This window comes from Astatotilapia calliptera, chromosome 16, assembly GCF_964374335.1.
Source record: "Astatotilapia calliptera chromosome 16, fAstCal68.1, whole genome shotgun sequence".
In the NCBI taxonomy this organism is placed as follows: Eukaryota; Metazoa; Chordata; class Actinopteri; order Cichliformes; family Cichlidae; genus Astatotilapia; species Astatotilapia calliptera.
In genome coordinates this window covers 30,153,601-30,172,253 of record NC_137437.1, presented here as the reverse complement: position 1 = coordinate 30,172,253, position 18,653 = coordinate 30,153,601, and the positions used below count along the sequence as shown (strand labels likewise).

General features: G+C 35.2%; 1 protein-coding gene and 1 long non-coding RNA gene across 3 annotated transcripts in view; one reads left to right on the top strand and one right to left on the bottom strand.

Moving 5' to 3' along the window:
• The window catches only part of LOC145421207 (uncharacterized), a 72,574-nt gene extending 66,574 nt beyond the window's left edge, over nucleotides 1-6,000 (bottom strand). The window contains exons 1-3 of the long non-coding RNA XR_013902513.1: nucleotides 5,715-6,000; nucleotides 4,563-4,589; nucleotides 2,295-2,325 (exon numbers count right to left, since the gene is read on the bottom strand). This is a non-coding gene — a long non-coding RNA (uncharacterized LOC145421207). The remainder of the gene's footprint in view (nucleotides 1-2,294; nucleotides 2,326-4,562; nucleotides 4,590-5,714) is intronic.
• LOC113007388 (inactive dipeptidyl peptidase 10) overlaps nucleotides 1-18,653 on the top strand; it is a 434,773-nt gene that overhangs the window by 216,017 nt on the left and 200,103 nt on the right. The window lies entirely within an intron of this gene.

Sequence of the window (18,653 nt, the reverse complement as noted above, 5' to 3'; positions counted from 1 at the left end):
AATGGGTTTGTCCTTAAATAATAGTACTATAAACTTGCAGTCAAATGTTATAGCCAATGAAACAGACTAACAGACTGGATCTAATTTATTATTTATCTGAATGTATGTATTACAAAATAACCAGATTATCTTATTACAAGTAAACTTATAAAGAGGTGATATTTTATACAATTGATCAAAGTAAGCCAAACTAGAAGTGTTAATTCCAAAGTGTAATGCAAAATTAAAATGACAAATGTAGGCCTGTGTAAGTAGTTTCTACTATAAGTTCCACTGTACTGTAATTCTACTACTGTATATTCAACTTGTAATTTCCAGCAAAATGACTGAATGTGAGAGAGCTTAATGACAGGAAAGAAAGAGCAGTGAGAGCAGAGATCTCTCAGAATTCTGTAACAGATAGATCAAGTTCTGGTAACTTGGATTTCTGAAAATTGGATTCTGAAAGGATTCTCAAAACTTGGATTCTCAAATTAGATAGAGCAGTAGAGATAGAGGGATACAAGATGGAATGGCTTTCAAATTAGATAGAGCGGTAGAGATAGAGGGATACAAGATAGAATGGCTTTCAAATTAGATAGAGCGGTAGAGATAGAGGGATACAAGATAGAATGGCTTTCAAATTAGATAGAGCGGTAGAGATAGAGGGATACAAGATAGAATGGCTTTCAAATTAGATAGAGTTGGGAGAGTGATAGGATAGACAGAATTGCTTATAATGATAGAGAGAGAGGATCTTCTGCAGCAGGTCACCTGTAAGACACAAAAGGCCTGGAATTAGTCGTATTTCCAATATGCTTGGATTTACCATATTCTTCAGACTATATGGCACACCTAAAACCCTGTCATTTTCTCAAAAACATACAATGTGCCTAGTGTATCGATTCTGGTTATGCTTACTGACCTAGAACGGGATTTCTGTGGTACACAGCGCTCAAAATTCTGTCAAATATTTTAGTAATACTTTGGTAAGCTACAAAGCTGCGCTGCTTGATGTATTGTCAGAGCATTATGGCTACCATAGTCAGGACCCTCGTAGAGTAATTTGTACGGTGCTTCAACATAACATTATGGTGTGTGTACAAGAACCTGGCACGTGCTAAGAGACATGCTTATGAAGCAGATTTCAACCTGATCAACCCATGAAGAGTTTGATGGATTTGTAGATGAGGAATGAACTGAAAAAGTGAGTGTATTGGTCTGTATTTTATGTGTTACAACTGAACAGTGTTGAGAGTTGTTGTGAATGACTTGAATAAAGTTTGACTTATCTGACTGTTTGTTTGGCTTAATCTGCCTTAAAAACAGAATTGTTTATTGACGTTATGCCTTATAATTTCAAAAATACAGTACATGTAGGGCTTTAAATACTAAAGACTTCTACAGTAAATTATTGGAGTGAACAGAATGACAATGTTTAACAAATGATGGTGGAACTGTTATAAGGACATTTTTACGTTCTATTAAAACAATAAACTAAGTCTATAAACTCAAACCAAGACGTGCTGCTACAGTAACTTACTGTAAATATTATATGGTCCAAATAAACCCGCACACTGAGGTTACAGCAGAGTTTCAGGCCTCCTGCTTTAAATACTTTATATCCATTAAACTCAAAATTATTTATTGACTGGCCAAAAAGAACACAAACCTTCTCACATTTGCCTAAAAACATCTTGATGATCAGCAAGAGCTGTGAAATGATTTCAAAACACTATTTTGGACCTTAATTAAGACAATTGAAATTCAAACAGCAGTCGCTTTCTAAAATATCGGATTTGTGCCGTTCACACTGTCATACCATGATACCATCACTGATACCAACATGACAAAAAAATCTGATTTGATGCGCTTTCGCCTGCAGTGTGAACTGCACTCAGGCCAGTCACTCAGGAAAAATACTTCTAGCGTTTTGACTTCATGCTAATTCATAAGTGGAATGAGAGAGACAATAAAAATCGATAGCTGTGGTGCTCTTAAGTGTTTAAGGTACCACCTATACTCACACTTAAATCCACAAACATAAGGAGAAATCAAACAACTGCATAAAGATGTCTCTGACATTTAACTATGTTTGGACTTGATAAGCCATCAAAAATTAAAATCAGACATTAATGGGCTATTAAACTTCATTGACATTTTCTGGGGCAGTCAGTGGTCCTGTGTGGGGGCTTTGCTGCTACAGATTCTAAATCCTGACTATTTGTCTTTGCCCATGAGTGAATGGCAAGATAACACAAATAGCCAAACTACTGTAAGTAAATTACTAAACATTACCATTACTGTCTACTTACCAGCAAAGGCAAAGCCAAAGAGCTGTTCACTCTGTGTAACAAAAGACAAAGAACAAAAATACAGGCTCAGACAACTCCAATCAGCATTAGACAGCAACAACTCTCCTCTGTTTTCTTTTTCCGCACCCTAATAAAGATGATCATCTTCATAAAAGGTAATATGTAGTTTTATCCATTTGCAATAAGCCACACAAGTTTCTGAGTCATGTAATGCTCCAAAATTTAGGTTCAGTTACATAAGAGAGTAGAGATCGTAACCAATGATTTGCTTCACCTACTACTACACACTTTATCAAATGGTGATGTCACAATTTAAAAGTAGGCAACAATCACAAATGATAGCTTGTATGGAATGTTTGTAGGCTTTGACATTTGAGGTGGCCTGCATTCAAATTCTATTAACACAATTAAAAAAAAAAAAAAACACACTATAAACTTACACCAAGACGTGCTGCTACAGTAACTTACTGTAAATATTATATGGTCCAACAAAACCAACACACTGAGGTTAGAGCAGACAGTTTCAAGCCACTCTGTATGTATTTTGGCAAAATGAGAAATTTGGAGACAGCTAGTTTCTACACAGCAGTTTCTACATATTTCAGTCACATTTGGGGCATGTTTGATACACAGCAATAAGCACTACACTAAATCTATGATAAACTTATCATAGCTGATATTAAGGCCTAATTAGCAAAATTTAGTATGATGGTAATTTCTTTGTAGATCATTTCATGATAAAAAGAACAGAAGTGAGTGCTGTATCTGAGCTGTTGCATGTAAGATCTTTGCTGGACATTCCCACATTTCTTAAACAAACAAACATGACTTTCAGACAGTTCATCTTTTGTAAATTAAGCCAGGATTATTTTCAAAAAAACAGCCTTGATAAAAATATCAGGCCACTATAAAATGTCTTATGTTTATGTTTTCATCCCACCTATACTTTGCAAGTCATTATGACAAATTACAAAAAGCAGTTTCTAGGCAGTGATTTAAGGGAAGAAGCTTTTGAAATCCACAATGCCCTACCACCAGTGGTCTCAAACTCTGGTCCTTAAGGCCTGGTGTCCAGAAACTTTTCTATGTGTCCCTGTTGCAACACACCTGAATAACATTAGTAGGTCATTAGCAAAACTCTACAGAACCTGACTGCATGCTGAGGTGGTAATTCAGCCATTTGATTCATGTTATAGCAGCTCATGAGTGAATGAACATGATGCAATGAAAGTACTTTTAGAAGTACATTTTTCCAAACACTTAATTACTTAAATTTGAGTAGTCTTAGGGGATGCCACTTCAGCACACAGTCAAATTCTATACTCTCACTAATGACCTACAAATGTTATTCAGGTGTTTTGTAACAGGGACACGTGGAAAAGCTTCAGGACACCGGCCCTTGAAGAGTGGAGTTTGAGACCCCTGCCCTATGTGAATATTTAATCGTCCCTAAACTGCCAGTCGTGAGCTGCTCTAATGTGAAACAAACACATATAGTTCTGTAAAAGTTTACAAATAGATTTCTAAGGATTTGGAGACCCCAGAAAACAAAAACCCTCCCAGATATTGTAGCTGAACAGGCAAAAACAAGTTGCCTAATAATATCTCGATGATAACCAACAGCTGTGCTGACGAACTGCACTAAACTGAATCATCTATAGTGAGAGAAAAATACCAGCATTAAAGTCAAACATGGTGCTGTTACTATGATGTCCCAGAGTTCCTTTACTACTTCAGGACCATCAACTCATCAGGTCCTGGGCTTAAGTTTAATCACACTTAGGATCTGAAGCACACAAGCAAGTCCAATTGAATGAATGAAACAAAACACTTGGTATAAACTAATCAGTCTGGACTTTAATGAAATTAAGATACGTGGTATGACTTGAAAACCCTATATTGGGCCTTAATTACGACTTTTTTCTTTTCTTGCCTGCCCTGTTTGGATCTAATTAAGACAATTCTGAAATTGTAGTGGACCAAAATCAACCAGTGATGTAAACCAGTCATTACCAGTTACTGTAAATGCTTGATGGTAATTGTTGCTATCAGGGCATCCACAGCTGGGTATTAGAGACCAACATGTTTTTACATTAGACCAGGTTGTTCTGGTTCAAAAATGAAATCATCACTTTAAAACTGCTTTTTGTATTTATCCAGGTCATCCTTGTTAGATGATTTGAAACGTGAAAAAAGCATAAACAAAATAAATCTGCAAAGAAGAAAGACCTTTCTCAGCACTGTACCGCAGACAAAACCTTTACTTACCAGACTTGCGACAGTTAGATCAGTCTCCTAGAGAAAGGAAACAACACATCAGATCACTGTTTAATGACTTAGACTGTTAAACCTCTTCACACACAATCCAATTTACTGTGACATGAAATAACTAGTAAAATCCTCAATTTCTTCAAACCTTTATGAACTCACTGTAGTCTGAAGAGGACAAACTTCAGTTACAGAGTCTCACATGGTGATAACATGTGTAATAAAGGCATGCATACTACAGAAGTGCAAAGAAGAGGCACCAATATTTGTTGGTACAGATTATGGCTTTTTAGCTCCATCATTTTCTATCACAAGTCAGTGCTTAATAAAGTGTGGAAAAACCACAACTGTTAGAATCAACGGAAAACCTCATCAGGTTTTAGTTCTGATCTGAATATGTAAATCCTAAAATACATGTAAATTTTGACATGTCATAGTAACAACAGTGGCACACCATTTTTGCAATTACAAAAATTATAATAAAGAGTCCTTCCATTGTACCTGTTGGCAGGAATCTTTTTGTATTTTGCAATATTTCCCTTTTGTATAAAATTTTCAAACACATTGTATCGAGCAAATTATTAAGAAACTAATTTAAACTTAGTGTACATAAATTACACACAGGCTTTAACATACACAACATTGCCTACTCACAACTCTGGTTCTCTTAGTCTTTTATTATTGCTTAAATGTTTAAATGCTTTTTTGTATTTATTCATATCATCCCTGTTAGATGATTTGAAACATGTGACAAAAAAGCATGAACAAAATAAATCTGCAAGGAAGAAAGACTTTTCCCAGCACTGTACCTCAGACAAAATGAACTCACTTTAGTCTAAAGAGGGCAAAATTTAATTGCAGAGTCTCAAATGGCCTTAACATGTGTAATAAAAACAATAATTACTACAGAAACGCTTTGATAAGCCTTTAAAATTAAAATTAGACATAAATGGCCTATTAAACTTCAGGGACATTTTTAGGGACACTCACAGGTCTAGTGGGGAGGCTTACTGCTTATAAAACCTAAATGTGTTTTTGCCCATGAGCAAATGGCAAGATATCACAAAAAGCCAAACTATTGTATGTAAATTGCTAAACATGTTACACAATCCCAGTTTCATATTGCTTCAGTTACAATCACTGTTTACTTACCAGCAAAGGCAAAACCAAGCTTCTATTTCACTCTGTGTAACAAAAGACAAAGAGCAAAAATACAGGATCAGAAAACTCAAATTAGCATCAATACTGCATCACTCTCTGTTGTCAAAAAGATTCACTAAACTTCTTTGTTTACTACAGCTGGAATACAAACAACAACTCTCCTCTGTTTTCTTTGGTCTACCTCTCAGTTAAGATTGCAAAACACTCATACATGAAAAACTGCACGATATATTTTTAAGGCTTTAATATTTGAGGTGGTCTGCATTCAAATTCTACTTCCTAAAATATTATTAACTGCACATAGTATCATAGTAAATATACTGTATTTTTAAAATAAATATCTATGTACCACACTAATAATAATATACTGCCATATTTTATTTATGTGAAGGTGGGCTGTTGTTTGTTTCATTAATTTTCCACAAAGTGAGAATTTAAACTGTGCAGCAGATTTAGGTTGGCACAAACAAGCCTTTGTTAAACAGTTCTTAAAAATTAAAGTCTTCTGTTTAGGAGTTCTTATTATTCTTGGGCTATGTCCACACGTACACAGGTACTTTTGAAAATGGAGATTTTTCTATGCGTTTGCGGTCACTGAAAACGGAGATTTCTAAAAACGCTTGCCAGGATATCTTTTGAAAACTCCATTTTTGCATTTATGTGTGGACATGGAAACGGAGAAAACGCAGCGCCTTTTTTGACGTCACACTGTGCGCCACGTTATTGTTTCGGTGAAATGCATTTCTACAATACTGTTACTGTTAATTGTTCTCTCTGCAGTGTTTAAATGCTTACACACACAGTTACTGTCCCTCCACACATATGACTCGGTTCTGCTTCTATGCCCCATCTTTGTTTGCCATTTCCCACCGAGGTTTCTAGACTTCTGATTGGCCAACATTTCTACACGGTTAAGAATATAGCGCCACCTGCTGCTTTGGCATGTTCCTAGCAGTGTTCTCCTTCATTTCTGCATTTATGTGTGGACGGGATCGTTTTTTAAAACGGAAACGGAAAATCTCCGTTTTCAAAAATACCCGTGTATGTGGGGACATAGCCTATGATTAATCCTCAGTTCCCCCCCCCTCCTTTGTCTTAATTAACCCACAAGACCTGCACACACGCGACTCTTTTTCTCCCGTGTTCGGTCAGAGGCGGTAAAATGGCTCCTTTGATCTTGCCGACAGCTGACACTGAATCTAAGATGGCGGTTCGTTAAAAACTTTACAGCATAAAGAATGAGGCTGTTTTAACCAACTGATTTGTGAAGAGAACTAACTGCACCTTATGTAACAGACTGACAAACACACCAAATGTAATTAATAAAACAACACGATAACCGTGGTTCACAGTCAAATTTTCATTTCACACTGGGCTCAAAGGAGCGCTAGGAATTAGCATCGGGTTGTTAGCTCATCAAACACTCCTTTTACATACAAAAATGACAAAGTTTCACTAGGAAAAAGCAACCACTGTGTTACTCTAATATGAGTTATACCTCGGTTGGCTTTATAAATCACTAAAAGAACTCGTTAAATTGCACAAACAGAGTATAAACATTTAGGAGAGAAGAAGAGAAGCAGAGCAGCGGCACTCACCCAGAGCGGACTCAACGAAGTGTGCGGAAAAGCGGATGTCCGGCAGTCAGGTAAAAGATGAGGCGTTCACAGTAGTAGGAAATTCCAGTATTACACACAATGGGCATTGTAAACATCAAAAATGTAGGTGATTTTAAATATTCTATACAATATTTATTTGCTAAAGAAAATACTCGCAGAACTTTAATTCTATAAGTTGAATAAATATTATTAGAAGGCTCTACTCCTGAACACCAACACCAAAGAGCTGAGTTCACCAGACCTGAAAAAAAAAACCCAACCAGTCCAGGACAGTCAGTCTGCAAAGATGTTTTAAAGACAAAAAAAAAGTATATATATATATATATATATATATATATATATATATATATATATATATATATATATTAGGGCTGAACGATTATGGAAAATAATCTAATTGCGATTTTTTTGCCCCAATATTGCGATTGCGATGCGATATGCGATTATTTTTTAAGGTCTTTGTCTTCTGTATTATTAAACAAAGACAAGCAATACATCATATAGTATGGCCAATACTATATTACATTAATTTTAAACTGTTCTTTCCTGGAAGACAGACCTCTGTTATGATGACATGAGGTGATGCATGAATTGATGGCTGACATTTTTATTTAACTTCTTCAATCACAACAGTATATTTGAACATACACAATAGTTTATTTTTAGCTTACAAACATCTGAGCATAAAGTGCTGACAAGGAACCCTGGTGTAAACATTAAAATGAAAGTCAGTACAATGTGCAGATTGCAGAAATATACATAAAAAAAATCAGTGGCTTTACCACACTCAGTTTTTCGACATCTGTGAACTACTAGACAGTCATTCAATTAAAAAATAATATTAAATAAATAAAACTAATAAATAAAAAATACACACATCTTACTGATCTCTGCAGTCAGTAACATTACACATAAAGTGCAAACATAATAGCAATTATATAAACACACACACAAACACGCCTTTAAAATTTAAAAGCGTGAAATTGGACGGTCTAGCCTTCTGATTAGCGTCACCGCTGTCTCGGTGGAGTTTAATAAACTCGGCCGTCTGCTTCTTGCTATCTAAAATATAACCAGACACTGGTGTAAATTCTCGACTGTCTCACACTTCTGTTTAATAAGTTTTCTGTTTGACGTTTAGTCAGCTGTGTGAAAACCAAGGAGGAACCCACCCGGGGGATTAATAAACTTTTATTTTATCTAATCTAATAACTTTAATCTCAGCCAAACCGATTTACTCACAAACAAACAAAACACTGAAAAAAGCCCAACAATAACATTTTTAGGTTGTCTAAGTGACTTATATATTACGTTTAACCCGAGCAGCGAAACTCCGCGGTGATCTGAAAATGATGTGCCGGGAGTTGTGCCGTTCTCGGCCGCATCAGTAACCCTCGAGCTCTCGGCTAGCTGTTGAGCTGGTGGGTAGCAGACGCCTCTGAAAACGTCCAAGCACTTTTGCACATATGGGATATCTTGATAAACCGAGCAGATATTTGATGTTTACACAACTACTTTCTCGCCTGAAAATATGTTAAAAGTTTATTTTGTGACCCAGAAAGATTAGTATGAGTAATTTTAAAACTTAGTAGCGGCCGCCATTGCTGGAAACTGGAGTTTGGCTGGGCCGCGCTATGAATTCTGGGATATGGTAGTAATTTGGACAACCTTCGGCGCGTCGCTGTGACGTAATCGGTCTACAAATGCGGCCTCAGGAGGATGCAGCCCATGAATTTGGACATGTCCAGAGTATAATCGCAGCCTCTGCGGTTAGAAAATTGCACTTGATCATGTCGCGATATTATCGCAAATGCGATATATCATTCAGCCCTAATATATATATATATATATATATATATATATATATATATATATATATATATATATATATATATATATATAAATATATATACATACACATATATACACATATATACATATATATATATATATATATATATATATATACACACACATATATATATATACATCTTTTTACACACGCAGCACAGAGAGGCACAGGATTATTGCAGCCTATTTCTTATAGTGAGGACTCCCCTCAAACAAATGACCATAATTTCCAAACCGTAGGGGCTAGAGCAGTCATTCTTACACCGTTTTGTTCAGAAGAGATGGGGGAATCTTCCAGTGTTGACAATTTATCATTAAAATGTGAAATTTTAATGATAAATTGTCAATTTTAAGTCCTCACAGAGAATTGGCTGCCTGGGGACCTGGCAGAAATATATAGAAATACTATAATTAAGCATAAATACTACATTTAGTAGAAATACTATGTTTTAGCACAAATACTATAAAAAGCAGAAATACTATAATTTAGCAGAAATACTATATTAAGCACAAATCCTATAAAAAGCAGAAATACTATATAATGCAAAAATCCTATAAAAAGCAAAAATAGTATGATTAAGCATAAATACTACATTTAGTAGAAATACTATATTTTAGCACAAATCCTATAAAAAGCAGAAATACTGTACTATGATTTGGTAGAAAAAACTATAATTAATCAGAAATACTATATTTGGCAGAAATACTGTATTTGGCACAAATCTTATAAAATAGCAGAAATAGTATGATTTAGCACAATAGTAATAACTTAAACAGAAAAATTGGAAAAGCAAAATGGATAGCTGAAAAAATGCTGAACATGCTGAAGGTCCCTCAACTATAACTATACAAAAAAATCTATAACAGCAACACAATCACAAATATGTACACATAAGGAAACACACATGGACAGAGAGACACACACACAAGATCAAATTCAGTCACCCAGTCTAAATATATTGAATTTGAATCTTAGAATGAGATCATCCCATTAAAAGGCTTTCTCTCTCTCTCTCTCTCTCTCTCTCTCTCTCTCTCTCTCTCTCTGTCACACACACACACACACACAGACACACAGGGAGAGAGAAGTAAGTTTCTAGGTCAGCCTGGGAGCTGCTGAATTTGAATCCACCAATCAGAGAGCCTGTGCACTTTTTCCCTCCAAAACAGGTGCTTCTATTTACACACACAGCAGAGAGACACAGGATTATTGCAGCCTATTTCTCATAGTGAGGACTCCCCACAATCAAATGACCATAATTTCCTAACCGTAGGGGCTAGAGCGGTCATTCTTACACCGTTTTGTTCAGAAGAGATGGGGGAATCTTCCAGTGTTGACAATTTATCATTAAAATGTGAATTTTTAGAGATATACGACATGGATGACATGTTGACTTAGAAGCCACGAATTCCCCCAATATGCAAATTTGAATGGCTGAGGCCACATATATGATTGGCTGCCTGGGAAGCCGTGCAGGCCCTGATTTGTGGATTTGAATTCCTCAGCCCTCAGATATGATTGGCTGGCTTAGAAGCCATGAAGGCCCCAATATGCAAATTTGAATGCCTCAGGACACATATATTATTGGCTGGGAAACCGTGCAGGCCCTGATTTGAAAATTTGAATTTCTCAGTCCTCACAGAGGATTGGCTGCCTGGGGACCTGGCAGAAATATATAGAAATACTATGATTAAGCATAAATACTACATTTAGTAGAAATACTATGTTTTAGCACAAATACTATAAAAAGCAGAAATACTATAATTTAGCAGAAATACTATATTAAGCACAAATCCTATAAAAAGCAGAAATACTATATTAGGTACAAATCCTATAAAAAGCAGAAATACTATATTAGGCACAAATCCTATAAAAAGCAGAAATAATATATTAGGCACAAATAGTATAAAAAGCAGAAATACTATAATTTAGCAGAAATACTATGTTTGGCACAAATCCTATAAAAATAATAAATACTATAATTTAGCAGAAATACTATATTAGGCACAAATCTTATGAAAAGCAGAAATAGTATGATTTAGCAGAAATACTGTATTTAGCACAAGTACCGAAAAGTACCAGAAATACTATGATTTAGCAGAATAGTAATAACTTACAAAATTACAAATATGAAGGCATATTGAAACACAAATGCACAGAGGGACACACAAACACAGGCTCTAATCCAGTCAACCAGTCTAACTATATTCAATTTAAATCCTACAATGACATGCTGCCAAATAAGGGCAGGGTCCTCTCTCTCCCACTAAACACACACACACACACACACACACACACACACACACACACACACACACACACAGAGGGAGAGAGCTGCCGAATTTAAATCCACCAATCAGAGTGGCTGTTTACGTTTTCCCGCCAAAACAGGTGCATCTTTTTACACACGCAGCAGCACAGAGAGGCACAGGATTATTGCAGCCTATTTCTCATAGTGAGGACTCCCCTCAAACAAATGACCATAATTTCCTAACCGTAGGGGCTAGAGCGGTCATTCTTACACTGTTTTGTTCAGAAGAGATGGGGGAATCTTCCAGTGTTAACAATTTATCATTAAAATGTGAATTTTTAGAGATATATGACATGGATGACTTGTTGACTTAGAAGCCACGAATTCCCCAATATGCAAATATGAATGCCTGAGACCACATATATGATTGGCTGGCTGGGAAGCCGTGCAGGCCCTGATTTGTGGATTTGAATTCCTCAGCCCTCAGATATGATTGGCTGGCTTAGAAGCCATGAAGGCCCCAATATGCAAATTTGAATGCCTCAGGACACATATATGATTGGCTGGGAAGCCGTGCAGGCCCTGATTTGAAAATTTGAATTTCTCAGTCCTCACAGAGGATTGGCTGCCTGGGGACCTGGCAGAAATATATAGAAATACTATGATTAAGCATAAATACTACATTTAGTAGAAATACTATGTTTTAGCACAAATACTATAAAAAGCAGAAATACTATAATTTAGCAGAAATACTATATTAAGCACAAATCCTATAAAAAGCAGAAATAGGATGATTAAGCATAAACACTACATTTAGTAGAAATACTATGTTTGAGCAAAAATCCTATAAAAAGCAGAAATACTATATTAGGCACAAATCCCATAAAAAGCAGAAATAGTATGATTAAGCATAAATACTACATTTAGTAGAAATACTATGTTTTAGCACAAATAGTATAAAAAGCAGAAATATTGTAATTTAGCAGAAATACTATATTAGGCACAAATCTTATAAAATAGCAGAAATAGTATGATTTAGCACAATAGTAATAAGTTAAACAGAAAAATTGGAAAAGCAAAATGGACAGCTGAAAAAATGCTGAACATGCTGAGGGTCCCTCAAATATACTTGTTAAATGAAAAAATCAGCAAAAAAATGCACAGGGAGAGAGAAGTAAGTTTCTAGGTCAGTCTGGGAGCTGCTGAATTTGAATCCACCAATCAGAGAGCCTGTGTACTTTTTCCCTCCAAAACATGTGCCTCTTTTTTACACACGCAGCACAGAGAGGCACAGGATTATTGCAGCCTATTTCTCATAGTGAGGACTCCCCTCAAACAAATGACCATAATTTCCAAACCGTTGGGGCTAGAGCGGTCATTCTTACACCGTTTTGTTCAGAAGAGATGGGGGAATCTTCCAGTGTTTACAATTTATCATTAAAATATGAATTATTAAAGATATTTGACTTGTAATGCACCATAACTGAGTAGAGCGAAGCAAAAACTGCCTTGACTTGCCCTCAAACAACGCTTTGTGACTTGAAATCTATTTGGAGTATCGATATCATTCTTTCACCGTAAGAGACAGCAGGCTTTGGTGAACAATCATGGAAATTTTCAGGTCTCTGTGGAAATCCAACAAAAAGTTATGACGAGAGAAAAAAGTGGTTCATTTCCACAGTTTGAAATCTGAAGAAATCTGAGCGAAGGACGAATTTCCTACCCTCAAACAAGTCCAACTCATTTCAGAACGGTAATAGGTGAGAAAGAAATTCTTGAATTGTGAGCGTCAGGGGTGTCTGAAGATATACCGGGACAAGCCTCATGTCTTAACTTTGCTTCGTTAAGGAAATATGACGATTCGAATATGCCTCTCATTACAGAAATCCAGCGGTGATTTTGAACAAGCTCTCCATTCACTTTATATGGAGAGTTTTCTGACCTTGTGTTAGTCTGAGGAGATTTGCAAAAATTCTATAAATCCCACAACAATGATAGTGACATTTTCTGAAAGCCAGCAAAAATACCTACGTTTTGATGTATAATTTGTGGAAGTTGAGTGAAAATTGAGCAAGTAGCAGGAAGTTGTTCGGACATGAAGTGAAAATTGCAAAACCTTCAGTGGCACACTGGAAGCCAAGAGCATAGCAACCATAACAACACATGTATTTTGTGAAAAATCACAATTTTGCAACTCAAAACTTTAAGAGGCATAAAAGTAAAACAGTAAAAGATTTGAAAAAGCTGAATCATACCTGAATAGCCCAATAATTTGTGAACATTTTAAAATTTGAATGGTTGTTCTAGGTGAAAGTATGAGGAAGTAGTTAAGTTTCAAAAACAAGCAAAATTTAGCAGAATTGCAGAAGTTTCCCATTCATTTCAATGGGACAAATTAAAGGAAAAAAGCTTAATATTTTAAAAAGTATAATAGTTAAAAATAGCAAAAGTCATAGCAGGAATTAGCAAAAATAGCAGAATAGTTTAAAATTTGAACGGTGAAAATCGGCTGAAAATTGTGGAAGTAGTTTAACGGCGAAAAGTGTACGGAAACACCCGGAATAATAATAATAAAGATAAAGAATAAAGAGAAACAGGAACTCAATAGTGTGGATGCTTAAAGCATCCACACAATAATAATAATAATAAAGAATAAAGAGAAACAGGAACTCAATAGTGTGGATGCTTAAAGCATCCACACAATAATAAAGAATAAAGAGAAACAGGAACTCTATAGTGTGGATGCTTAAAGCATCCACACAATAACTAGAAAAATTTGCATTTCCTGCGAAAATGCAGTGTGGATGCTTAAAGCTGAAGCTGTATGCAAAAAGTAGCTGAAAAAGCTGAAAAGTTGCAGAAATTGTAAAAACTTTGCAGAAGCAAAAGAACTTTGCTAAAATGGAATAACTTAGCAGAACTGCAATATCTTAGAGGAAACATAATACTTGGCAGAAATACAATAGCATAGCAGAATTTAGCAGAAATATTGTAACTTACCAGAAACATGATAACTTCTCAAAAATACAAGAATTTAGGAGAAATAGTATAAGATAACAGAAAGAATATATTTAGCCAAAAATACTTAAACATTACAGAAACACTATGATTTAGAAAAATAGTACAACAGAGCAGAAATATTGTGATTTACCAGAGACACTGTGATGAACTATGAATATTGTAATTTTAAATTGAGACTATGTTTTAGCACAAATATTATAATTTGGCAGAAATACTATAATTTAGCAGAAATACTATATTAAGCACAAATCCTATAAAAAGCAGAAATGGTATGATTAAGCACAAATACTACATTTAGTAGAAATACTTTGTTTTAGCACAAATCCCATAAAAAGCAGAAATACTGTACTATGATTTAGTAGAAAAACTATAATTAATCAGAAATACTAAATTTAGCAGAAATACTATATTAAGCACAAATACTATGAAAAGCAGAAATAGTATGATTAAGCATAAATACTACATTTAGCAGAAATACTATATTAAGCACAAATCTTATAAAAAGCAGAAATACTATAATTTAGCAGAAATACTATATTAAGCACAAATCCTATAAAAAGCAGAAATACTATATTAGGCACAAATCCTATAAAAAGCAGAAATAGTATGATTAAGCATAAATACTACATTTAGTAGAAATACTATGTTTTAGCACAAATAGTATAAAAAGCAGAAATATTATAATTTAGCACAAATAGTATAAAAAGCAGAAATATTATAATTTAGCACAAATAGTATAAAAAGCAGAAATATTATAATTTAGCACAAATAGTATAAAAAGCAGAAATACTACATTTAGTAGAAATACTGTATTTAGCACAAGTACCAAAAAGTACCAGAAATACTATGATTTAGCAGAATAGCAATAACTTACAAAATTACAAATATGGAGGCATATTGAAACAGAAATGCAGAGAGGGAGACACAAACACAGGCTCTAATCCAGTCAATCAGTCTAACTATATTCAATTTAAATCCTACAATGACATGCTGCCAAATAAGGGCAGGGTCCTCTCTCTCCCACTAAACACACACACACACACACACACACACACACACACACACACACACACACACACACACACACACACACACACACACACACAGACAGACACAGAGGGAGAGAGCTGCCGAATTTAAATCCACCAATCAGAGTGGCTGTTTACGTTTTCCCGCCAAAAAAGGTGCATCTTTTTACACACGCAGCAGAGAGAGGCACAGGATTATTGCAGTCTATTTCTCATAGTGACGACTCCCCTCAAACAAATGACCATAATTTCCAAACCGTAGGGGCTAGAGCGGTCATTCTTACACCGTTTTGTTCAGAAGAGATGGGGGAATCTTCCAGTGTTAACAATTTATCATTAAAATATGAATTATTAAAGATATTTGACTTGTAATGCAGCATAACTGAGTAGAGCGAAGCAAAAACTGCCTTGACTTGCCCTCAAACAACGGTTTGTAACTTGAAATCTGTTTGGAGTATCGATATCATTCTTTCACCGTAAGAGACAGCAGGCTTTGGTGAACAATCATGGAAATTTTCAGGTCTCTGTGGAAATCCAACAAAAAGTTATGACGAGAGAAAAAAGTGGTTCATTTCCAGACTTTGAAATCCGAAGAAATCTGAGCGAAGGACGAATTTCCTACCCTCAAACAAGTCCAACTCATTTCAGAACGGTAATAGGTGAGAAAGAAATTCTTGAATTGTGAGCGTCAGGAGTGTCTGAAGATATACCGGGACAAGCCTCATGTCTTAACTTTGCTTCGTTAAGGAGATATGACGATTCGAATATGCCTCTCATTACAGAAATGCAGCGGTGATTTTGAACAAGCTCTCCATTGACTTTATATGGAGAGTTTTCTGACCTTGTGTTAGTCTGAGGAGATTTGCAAAAATTCTATAAATCCCACAACAATGATGGTGACATTTTCTGAAAGCCAGCAAAAATGCCTACGTTTTGATGTATAATTTGTGGAAGTTGAGTGAAAATTGAGCAAGTAGCAGGAAGTTGTTCGGACATGAAGAGAAGACTGCAAAAGCTTCAGTGACACACTGGAAGCCAAGAGCATAGCAACCATAACAACGCATGTATTTTGTGAAAAATCACAATTTTGCAACTCAAAACTTTAAGAGGCATAAAAGTAAAACAGTAAAAGATTTGAAAAAGCTGAATCATACCTGAATAGCCCAATAATTTGTGAACATTTTAAAGTTTGAATGGTTGTTCTAGGTGAAAGTATGAGGAAGTAGTTAAGTTTCAAAAACAAGCAAAATTTAGCAGAATTTTGGAAGATTTCCATTCATTTCAATGGGACAAATTAAAGGAAAAAAGTGGAATATTTTAAAAAGTATAATAGTTAAAAATAGCAAAAATCATAGCAGAAATTAGCAAAAATAGTTGAATAGTTTAAAATTTGAACGGTGAAAATCGGCTGAAAATTGTGGAAGTAGTTTAACGGCGAAAAGTGTACGGAAACACCCAGAATAATAATAATAACTAGAAAAATTTGCATTTCCTGCGAAAATGCAGTGTGGATGCTTAAAGCTGAAGCTGTATGCAAAAAGTAGCTGAAAAAGCTGAAAAGTTGCAGAAATTGTAAAAACTTTGCAGAAGCAAAAGAAGTTTGCTAAAATGGAATAACTTAGCAGAACTGCAATATCTTAGAGGAAACATAATACTTGGCAGAAATACAATAGCATAGCAGAATTTAGCAGAAATATTGTAACTTACCAGAAACATGATAACTTCTCAAAAATACAAGAATTTAGGAGAAATAGTATAAGATAACAGAAAGAATATATTTAGCCAAAAATACTTAAACATTACAGAAACACTATGATTTAGAAAAATAGTACAACAGAGCAGAAATATTGTGATTTACCAGAGACACTGTGATGAACTATGAATATTGTAATTTTAAATTGAGACTATGTTTTAGCACAAATATTATAATTTGGCAGAAATACTATAATTTAGCAGAAATACTATATTAAGCACAAATCCTATAAAAAGCAGAAATGGTATGATTAAGCACAAATACTACATTTAGTAGAAATACTTTGTTTTAGCACAAATCCCATAAAAAGCAGAAATACTGTACTATGATTTAGTAGAAAAACTATAATTAATCAGAAATACTAAATTAAGCACAAATCCTATAAAAGCAGAAATAGTATATTAAGCACAAATCTTATAAAATAGCAGAAACAGTATGATTTAGCACAATAGTAATAACTTAAACAGAAAAACTGGAAAAGCAAAATGGACAGCTGAAAAAATGCTGAACATGCTGAGGGTCCCTCAAATATACTTGTTAAATGAAAAAAATTAGCAAAAAAATCTATAACAGCCACACAATCACAAATATGTACACATAAGGAAACACACATGCACAGAGAGACACACTACCAAGATCAAATTCAGTCACCCAGTCTAAATATATTAAATTAGAATCTTAGAATGAGATCATCCCATTAAAAGGCTTTCTCTCTCTCTCTCTCTCTCTCTCTCTCTCTCTGTCACACACAGACACACAGGGAGAGAGAAGTAAGTTTCTAGGTCAGCCTGGGAGCTGCTGAATTTGAATCCACCAATCAGAGTGTCTGTTTACGTTTTCCCGCCAAAAGAGGTGCACCTTTTTACACACGCAGGCACAGAGAGGCACAGGATTATTGCAGCCTACTTTTCATAGTGACGACTCCCCTCAAACAAATGACCATAATTTCCTAACCGTAGGGGCTAGAGCGGTCATTCTTACACCGTTTTGTTCAGAAGAGATGGGGGAATCTTCCAGTGTTAACAATTTATCATTAAAATATGAATTATTAAAGATATTTGACTTGTAATGCAGCATAACTGAGTAGAGCGAAGCAAAAACTGCCTTGACTTGCCCTCAAACAACGGTTTGTAACTTGAAATCTGTTTGGAGTATCGATATCATTCTTTCACCGTAAGAGACAGCAGGCTTTGGTGAACAATCATGGAAATTTTCAGGTCGCTGTGGAAATCCAACAAAAAGTTATGACGAGAGAAAAAAGTGGTTCATTTCCAGACTTTGAAATCTGAAGAAATCTGAGCGAAGGACGAATTTCCTACCCTCAAACAAGTCCAACTCATTTCAGAACGGTAATAGGTGAGAAAGAAATTCTTGAATTGTGAGCGTCAGGAGTGTCTGAAGATATA